This window comes from Triturus cristatus, chromosome 12 (genome assembly GCF_964204655.1).
Source record: "Triturus cristatus chromosome 12, aTriCri1.1, whole genome shotgun sequence".
Taxonomy (NCBI): Eukaryota; Metazoa; Chordata; class Amphibia; order Caudata; family Salamandridae; genus Triturus; species Triturus cristatus.
In genome coordinates, this window is record NC_140595.1 from 630724929 (window position 1) to 630734975 (window position 10047).

Here is a 10047-nt window from a genome sequence, read left to right on the forward strand (position 1 = left end):
GCTCAAGCTGGGTCATTTATAGTGGAGAAAGCCCGACAGCTAGCCCGCTGCCTGCTTGTCCCACCCAAGATGGCGGTCTTCCCAAGCAGGGAGCCTAGCCTTCCGCGTCAGGAGTTCAGAGCGTCACTATCCAGCAATGAGGATCACAAGTTATTAAAAGGTCAATTCCAGTGCAAAATAGCAAGTTAAAAAGAGTTATATTTTAGCAGCAAACAGTATTTAAAAACGAGTATGATTATCGCCGCTACCGCGCGTTTCCCGGCTTCCGCCTCAGGAAGACTATCAGGTGCTGCGCGTGCGCTCAAGCTGGGTCATTTATAGTGGAGAAAGCCCGACAGCTAGCCCGCTGCCTGCTTGTCCCACCCAAGATGGCGTTCTTCCCAAGCAGGGAGCCTAGCCTTCCGCGTCAGGAGTTCAGAGCGTCACTATCCAGCAATGAGGATCACAAGTTATTAAAAGGTAAATTCCAGTGCAAAATAGCAAGTTAAAAAAAGTTATATTTTAGCAGCAAACAGTATTTAAAAACGAGTATGATTATCGCCGCTACCGCACGTTTCCCGGCTTCCGCCTCAGGAAGACTATCAGGTGCTGCGCGTGCGCTCAAACTGGGTCATATATAGTGGAGAAAGCCCGACAGCTAGCCCGCTGCCTGCTTGTCCCACCCAAGATGGCGGTCTTCCCAAGCAGGGAGCCTAGCCTTCCGCGTCAGGAGTTCAGAGCGTCACTATCCAGCAATGAGGATCACAAGTTATTAAAAGGTAAATTCCAGTGCAAAATAGCAAGTTAAAAAAAGTTATATTTTAGCAGCAAACAGTATTTAAAAACGAGTATGATTATCGCCGCTACCGCGCGTTTCCCGGCTTCCGCCTCAGGAAGACTATCAGGTACCTTTAAAAGATCTATGAGGATTCAGCATTAAGAGTTTGGTCTTCGAGGGTTTAACATTGAGGCCTCTTAGTGCGCAGAAGGATTCAAAATGTTTTAAAAGATATTGGGGTCTTAGGGGCTATAAGGGTATCATCGGTGAATAGTAAAGTTGTCACCTTGTCCCCCCCAAGGTTGGTGCGTCGGTTGGACTGTCGGCAAGATGCTGTACGACACCGTTAATAAAAAGTGAAAAAAGGGTAGGAGCCATCACGCATCCCTGGCAGACCCCCTATCTAACCTAATCGGGTCGCTCAGTTGGCCCTGGCTACCCCAACGGACTCTTGCATAGTTGTTCTCGTTAAGGCGAACAACCAACTCTAGTATCTCGGAGGGGTGGCCCATCTCCTTCAGGACAAACCAGAGTTTACATCTAGGGATAAGGTCGAATGCAGACCTTAGGTCAATGAAAGGAATATATAAGCTTCCCTGACCAATAGTTACAGTCTTCCAAGCTAGTAACAGAAAGCGGAAAACTTGATCGATAGCGCTTACTTTCTGTCTAAATCCTGCTTGATAAGGAGACAGAATGTTATTGTCACTTCTCCAAATTTGAATTTTCGCAAGAAGTGCACGGGCAAAGACCTTCTGAGACCTATCGATCAAGCTAATAGGTCTGTAATTCGAGGGCATCGAACGGTCAACCTTGAACACCAGGATTACTTCCGCCCCCCTCCAAGAAGCTGGTATTGTGGAGCCTGCTGCAATACCATTGGCCAAAGTAAGAATATAGATTGCCCAATTCTCAATATTATAGAGAAAAACATCTCCAGGGATAGCATCCGGCCCAGGGGCTTTAGATCTCACAATTGACTTGATGCTGGGCCTTATATCTGATAAGGTAAAAAACCCATTCATCTGGGGACAATTGAATTCAGGCTAGAGGGCCTCATTAGCGTGCTCAAGCTCTCCAGTGTATAATGAGGGAAAATGACGGTGCCAGGCATCAATAGCAACATTATGGTTGGGTGGCTGAGGTCTTACTGCATCACTCCTGGTGACTACGCCAAAATCGTGTTGTTTTTGCAACAAGCCTCGCTAATCAACAACCAGCGATCTATTTCCCATTCCTTTTTTGCTTTATTTAAATCCATCTTGATAGCGCCATTTTGATAAAGGTTTAACTTATTCACTGGATGCTCTACACGAGACACCTAAGAACAGTTAAGGAAACAACACGTCCATTAAAAGCACAAGACTCTCACAAGGTCTGCAAGTGTCGGCGGTCATTTTGAAGTTACTGAGTACAATTTAGGCGTGGTCCACAGTGCCCTTGCTTGGCAATGGAGATACATTGTTGTTGCAGCTGGGATCTTGTGGTTAGAGAAATTAAAATCCATGATGACTTTTGTGATCAGCTTTAAAATTGACAGAAATCTGAAATGAATACAGCAAAGTATTCTTAGGAATCCATTTGTGCTTGTAGAAACTAACTTTGTTTATTAAATTACTGTTGGACAACTATCCTTTAAGAGTAATAAACTAATATTTTTGCACATCGTTTTATCTACCTGAGAAATGGGAAGGAGCTAAAGACTTTAATATATTCATCTGTTGATGCACATAATTTATAAAGATGGTGATGTAGGTAAGGAAAGTGATGGTGTAATATTCTAATGAATGTTAGTTACTTTACAGAAAAGACCATACTGAATATATTTTTGAATCGGTAAGTGTACAATCATAAATCAGAAAATCTTTATCAATACTAAAAGAAATACAACAGTTCTGAATACTTTTGACATCTCTTTCATATATAACATTTATATCTGAGTTCTTAGGAAAGTCAGAGTTTCATCAGAACTTAGATAATCAGAATCACAGAGATACTCAAAATATATTATGTGTAGCAGAAAGTATTAAACAATGAAGCAGGATTAATAAGATATTAAAGATCTTATCGTGCCTGTTGGATTCAGACAGCATGGCAATTATTTGCTGATACTGTCCGGGTCCTGCATTCAGTTTCAAGAGCTGAGGAAGAGACCTGAACCTCTCAACAGCCTCTGACATGATTGTAGGCTCTCCTGACCATCTGGCCTGGGGACCATACACAGGGTCGCACTGCGACAGAAAATAGGCCTAGGCACCAAAATAAAAATGACCCCCATTAGTGAATTAGATAGCAAAAAAAAGTGGCCCATGTTTGCAAATGGGGCAGTTTTCTTTTATTTTAAGTTTAAGAGGCTTTATTTGAAACAAAAATAATTTCACAGGATACGCCATAAACATAGCATCTTACATATAACATAGCAAAAAGGGAAGAAACAATAAACAAAGTAGAAACCTATTTACATTTTGACATGATCATAGGTGTGGGGGGAAGGGAACAGAATATAATTCTACAAGTGAAGATCGAGTATCATTACATGCTAGTAATAAATAAAGAGATAATTTAAACAATTCAATAATGAGAAATAGTGAAGAGGAAAAAGCAGAGAAAATAACCATTTACGGAGGTTTCAAATTTTCCGAACGTTTACAAGCTATATGTATTCTTGCAGCTTTGTTTAAATAGTTAGTTTATGGTAACCAATATAAATCTCTGTTAAGACGTGGAGTGTAGGAGGAGGCAAAAGCAATATCCAATCTTTTATAATGCAAACATTATTCCACCAAGACTTAACTGAGAGATTAGCTAAACATTTCCAATGTAGTGTAATTTGCTGAAAAGCTAAAGCCAAATGGGGAAGTTTTCAACTTGGAATGACACACTGTATACGTGTTTTTAAGGTATGGAAGACTGCATGGATTAGTGGCTGCTGTAGTGAATATTCTTTCAAATATTGGGAAACTCAATAGTAGAAACTGGCCCACCAAACTATAAAACAGGCCCACAACTGATCTTTCAGAACAGTCATTCGGGCACTGTCTGATTGTCGTACAGGCCAGTCCGACACTGACCATACAGATTCCTCCTGCATGGAAACCAGTGTTACTCTGCATCTTCCATATGTTTTTCCAAAGCTGGTTTCCATGGAACATAATGCCTACAACAAGATGCACTTGACATCGATTGGATCCTCATAAAAGCTGAGGTTCAAATTTGTAGGTGTACATTTTTTTATTCCTAGGTGGTACATTTGCAGGATACCAAAAGTATTTTGGACAAAGGTGACATAACAAAATTAGTGTATTCTTGTTTTCAAAACATCCAATGATCTGGTTTGCATCAATATTGGAGACAATAAAATAAGGGTGCACACCGTTCTACATTTCAGAAAAGTCTAATCCATTCCTGCGGGCAGGTGCAGTACGAGACATTTAAATAATGGGGGGGGAGGAAGGGTCAGCCTTTTTCCAGGGTCCGATAACCACCAATTCAACTAGAAACAAGCTAACAGGCCATGGTTTAAATACATAAAAATACAGCTTGTTCCGGTTCCATCCACAGGAGCGAGGCACACGCTGCAGTCGTGTTTCAAAAATGCATCGTTAAGGCCAAATTCATCAAGTCACTTTCCTATCGGCTTGCTGTCATGGCGGGCCCCTTCAAGCCTCCAAGTCCAGGCCAAGCTCCACCTTGTGACCTCAGGTATTGAAGTTCTTTCCGTCTACGAGTGCAGAGAGTGTGAGCTTCACACCTGGCCTCAGGGTCTGGGTGTAACCAACACCGACTAGGCTGGAGTTATTTACTTTCACAGAGACGGTAGCAGACGGATCCAGCTGGTACTTGGCCGCTACTCCAAAGCAAGTAGTGTTATTGCCTGCTGTCCAGGCCAGGTTGACGGCAGTGTCCAGATTGTCTCTCACTTTCTGGTAAATGGAACCCCCAAACTCTAACCCGTCATTGACAGTGGTGTGCAGCTGGAAGTCACCGGTTTTATATCCAACGGAAAAGTTATTCTTGGAGAGCTTAGATTTGGCACTATCAAAAGTCATCTGGTATCCAGCTAACCAGCCTTCATAGCCAAAAACAGCAGAACCATGGATTGCAGGGCCAGCAAAATCGAAGTCCACATCACAGCCGAGGTTCACATACTCGCGCTCATAAGCGGTCTTCACCTTGGCACTCTTCTTCCCAGTATTTGGAGAGAAGGTAGTATCGAACGTGAGCTTCAAACCTTTGGCAATCTGGTCCTCAATTGTGATCTCCGTGTCCAACGTGTTGTCGGTGTTCTATTTCTCAGTGAAGGTCAGGCCATACTCAGCCCATTTGTACTTTGTTTCCAAGCTTCCATTAACTTTCCCAGTATCGGTGTTTGAAGAGCCAGATGTAGTAAATTCCACTCCGCTCGCAGACTTGGTCTTCACGTCCAACTTCACCAGTCCAAAACCGTATCCCTTGTTGAACGTACATCTCTGGCGCACTTGCCAAGGTCCGCATAACATGGTGGAACAGCCATTATATGTGTTTTGATAACCACACTTGCTTGGATACTGCTAGTGTCGTATGCGTAGTCTTTCGGCCGGCAAATGTCGCGTAGATCCTATGTGATGGACCGTCAATCTTCGTACAGGGAGTTCGAGTTTCTGTGACGTTAAGGTGCACCTGTTGAGGATCAAATTTGAACGTGAGTGTTCTTTGGTTTGGGCACAGCTTCCAAAGTATTTTGGCTCCTAAAGCCAGGTTTTCAAGCTCACCTTTCCAGTGCAAGGAGGTCTGTACCCTAATTTAGAGGACATTAATAGACCAAGGACAGGAAGATTTGCTGCTGAATAAGGATCGTTTTCCAGTATTGAGGGGAAAAAAAGTGTGATGTTGTTGACACCTGAAGAAAACGTGAACTGAGAACCTCTCACAAAAGAACTGCCTGATTCAGCTGCTGGGAACCTCTATGGTGAGATCACTGCCTAAGTTGAAAATCAGCTTCCCAGATCCAAGCATCACCGTGCAGTCCAAGGTACAACCCACCAGTCTTTCTGCTAAATCTCTTGTGTCTAGGAAGCCACCGCTGCAAGTGACAGTGAAGGCGAGCCGGAGAGAGCTCAACCTACATTGTAGTACAAACCTTTCTGAATTCCAGCTCTACCTGAGGTACACTTTCCTCCCTGGTTACACTACTTGCCAGTATGTTACACCTCCAGCGGCCCCCCACAACACGCCCATGCACCAAGCACTATATCCAAAGTGACAACTGCATCAAGAACAGCTGCTTTCCTCTTAAGGTGGTGCTCAGCCCCATCCCCTCTCAAATGAAGAAAATCACCTGTAACTGTGGGAACCACATCTCCCCTCACGTAAACCCAGGGCCCCAACATGCTGCTACCGAAGGGGCATAAAGATAAACATCAAAGTAACTTCTTGTGACATAAGATCCAATTTCCCCCAACCTCAACATTGTATGCTGCATCCAATTGACACATAAGCAATTGCTGCTGAACATGCTATCCTTATCAGAGATGCAGTGCCACGCCTGCGAACCCAATGTGCATCACCTAATTGATTATGTACATTTTAAGTGCTTGCTTTATTTGAATTTCCACAATCAATCTTCTAGACTATGGCTTTTCTGTTCAGCCTCACTCACCTCTGAAAGTCAATGCCTAAAAGAAGTTACTTTGCAATTCAGTGAGCTCATTGTTGTATCTGGTTCCTGTGGGTCTAGGGACACCAGGCAATACCTGTTACAAGAATTGCTGGGTTGCCCTTGAGTTCCATACTCCTGATAACTGTCCTGTCTCATTGGCTCTTACTGCCTGGCCCATTTGTGTCTTTGGAGCTTAAACCTGTGTGGAATTATTTCTCCTTTTGTGCTTCAAAACCCACAATGTGTACAGACCTCTGTGTTATCTGGACTGGAGATGCTCAGTGGTGTACTTGTGCTATATGGGCATGAGAGAAGTTGTCTCCTGTTGCTTATGATCAAGCTGTGTTCTGAGTGAGGGATACATGAACTTCACCAGTCTGTGCACGCTGTGTGCTGTGTGAGAGAATCTTGCACTACTACAGCTTGGGATTTGTTGGTGGGGAGGCTGATATTGCTTCTAGTTGTTTTGAACCTATGTGTTGTGTGGGAGAGAAGGTTCCACTCCTGCTACCTATGTCTTAGTTCAGCTGTGATTGCAAGGGTTTGAGCTGCAGCTATCCCTGCTGAATCACTTGTGTGTGCGCGCAAGGGAAGCTGGCACTGATAACACAAGTGATGTACTTAAGGTGTATGTCTCTGAGTACCCAGTAATCTAATGCATGATAAAGTAATTAGTTTAATCTTCTGTGATCTAGGGTAGGATAAAGCAACTTGTGTAATGTCATTCTGTAATGAAGTGTATGGTAAAGTAGTCATAGTGACAGCTAATGCAGTAAAGAGTAAACTAGCTGGAGTAATCTTCAGTGATCAGGTGTAGTGCACAATAATCAAAGTAATCACCTTTAATCTAATTCAGACTCAGAGTAAAGCAAAGAAGGTCATGCAGAAAAGTTACAGTAATGGGTGTAATTTGATCATCTTCCATAAATGAGTGTGCATAAGGTAATAAGAGTAACCACTATATGAGAGATAATGCAGGATTCAGCAGCCAAAAGCAATACAGGTAACCTTCTGTAATCCAGTAAAATACACAGTGAGCAGACTGTGTAGCAGTGGTCAGGGTGCGTCTACCTGATTGGTTAACGTCACCACTGATGTCAATTTTTATCCTATATTTAATTATCTGATCTAAGAGAAAATAATTCCTATCCAAATTTACTGCTCAGAAATCCATTTTACATTAAATAAATCTTGCCATTAACTGGGACAATACCCCTTCGCGCCCATGGTCTTCTGCAATATTATTTCCCATATGAGGGTATAGCTGATGTAATTTCCTTTTCTCTGACCCTCTGACAGTGTTTGAGGAGGGGACAACATCTGTTGGTCCAGAATAGAACCACGGTTATTACATCTTTCCCCCAGAGGAGGCTGCACAAGGTGCAGGCATGATGTAAGGGTTTTCAGAAACTAAGGGAAATGTATAGTTGCAGGTTTTGTGAACCTTCCACCACCAGCGTCGTAATTGGAGGAGAGGGAAAGAGGGCGGGTGGTCAAGGGACCCCCCCCCCCCCCCCCACCCACCCGCCCTCCAGGCTTCCACATCAGCCCGCTCTGTTTTATTCGTTTGTACGATGTGAGAACTCGAGGAAGTGATTGTATCCCAGACTAAAAGTGAAAAGTAATATACTCGCAACATTGTTGCAAACCTCTGTGGCAAAAGGAAGAGCGGGAGAAAGTGTGGCTGGGGCCAGGGGAGTAGAAAATGAGAGGAAGAGGACACAGCAGAGATAAGTGTAAGATAGAGAGAAGAGAGAGAATGAAATAGAAAATGGGAACAGAGAGAAAGAGAGCCCTACAAGACGCAAATGTGCCTGTGGGTCTGTGTGAGACCTCCCAAGCATGGGAGGTAGCAGACAAGGCTAGGATGGGCTTATGATGGAGGCACCCCAACTATTCCCAGCAGGGGGACCCGCCGAAATGTTTTGTTATCCCACTGCAGCCAAGGTTGTCTTTTTGATCTCCACGGGGCTCCCTATGGCTAACACCAGACAGCATCTTATCTCATTTTAATAACTCGTCAGATGGGCGCGCAATGATGGAATTATTTTCCTCTTCATACTTTATTTTGAAGTATATTCCAAAACTGCCAAGGTCTCTCCAACAAAAATAAACAAGTATTGGCATAGCCAATAGGTCTCGCTTTTGGGACCTTTTAAGTATTTAGCCATGTAGCATATTTTCCTGGGTGCTACACCATGGTTTGTTATATATGTTTCTGTAGACTAATATGAAAGTTTTGTAAACAAAATATTTCTAAAATGTATATCTAATATTTGTGTAACTGAAACAAAAGGAAATGAGACACAAACAATTATCCTAATTATGCTAGTGAATACATTGCATTTTCTTTTTCTAGTTTGTTATGTGTTCAAACACCCATTTGCTAGCAAGAAGCATGCATGCCCCAACTGCCTGTTATTTGTAAATATTAAATTAATTGCTAGTTGTTTGCTATTATGCTTGCACTGAGACAGAGAATATGCAATGCAATAGGTGTTCTCACAATGCTTTAGAAAGAAATTTTGCGTGCAATTCAGAAAATTAGTGAATAAAAGGCGCTATAATGCAGATAAAAAGCACAGAATTAAAAACCCATTTGCGTGCATAAACTTGCAGTCCCGTGTGTAAAGTTAATCCAAAGCAATGTATCTGCCTAAATTAAATTAAAGCAATAAATGTACTGTAAAGCTGTAATATAAGTTTAAAGATACATAGGTGCAGCTCAAAAAGTTGTTTTTACGCTGCCTTGTGTAGCAGTGTGAATAAATCCTAGTGGATTATCATATGTCCAGGGGGGGAGGGGGGAAGGAGGAGCCAAAAGGTCTGCTGGTGTGTGAAAACTTAGCTTGTGTCCTACAGTTACGAAGGGAAACCAGGAGGAGCTAACGAAGTGAAAAGCAGCCTTGATCCTAATCTAGCCAACTGGCTGACAACCCCAGACATCAGAAAGTTTCTCAACACGGTCATTTCCTTCCCAATTTGAGCCTGTTCATGTGATGCGTCCCTGCTGGCACTTTGTATGATCTTTGGCACGCATAGTGCTTAGAAGAGAATACCTTAGTAAATGGACATATGCCCTTGCTTTACGTTGTCACGCAGTATTCCATTTTTCGAATAAACACATTTTCAAAGTCAAAGAATAAACCAGAGCACTTTACACGTGCACCAGTTGCATTACAGATGCTCACATTCATTTTGTTAGGCATGGGGAGATTAAGTAACTTGCCCAGAAGCACAGGATGTTAAGCATCCCTGCCTTGAGTCGAACCCGGTTCCCCATGAAAAAAATACAAATGTCTGCTGTGCTTCATACAATTTTATTGTTTAGGCACTGTGAAATGTCTTAGCAATACCACCCTGAGAAACACTTCTCAGCTGAGGCTTTGTCACAGGCTGTCCATGTAGGCCCCTGCAGGGGGCTTAATTGAAGCCGGTGTCTGCCGGAACACACATTCACTTTACAAAATGCTTACGTGCAGGCTGACAAACGCAGAAATAACATGCAGGTTTTGGTGCTTAGCGAAACCCAAAATCTGCATATCACAGTAAATACCATACTCTTTTCCCCTGCTAGATTCCAGCAGGTTTAATATATCGAAATTTAACAGTAGTTAAGACCCTAATCGCACTCTAGACGAGGAAGTAGGCA

The 10047-nt window shown here is 42.8% G+C and overlaps 1 pseudogene; it reads right to left on the bottom strand.

Annotated features, from left to right (window-relative positions):
* Positions 1–4401: 4401 nt before the first annotated feature.
* Positions 4402–5301, bottom strand: LOC146776440 (non-selective voltage-gated ion channel VDAC2 pseudogene; annotated as a pseudogene).
* Between the last annotated feature and the right edge of the window lie 4746 nt (positions 5302–10047).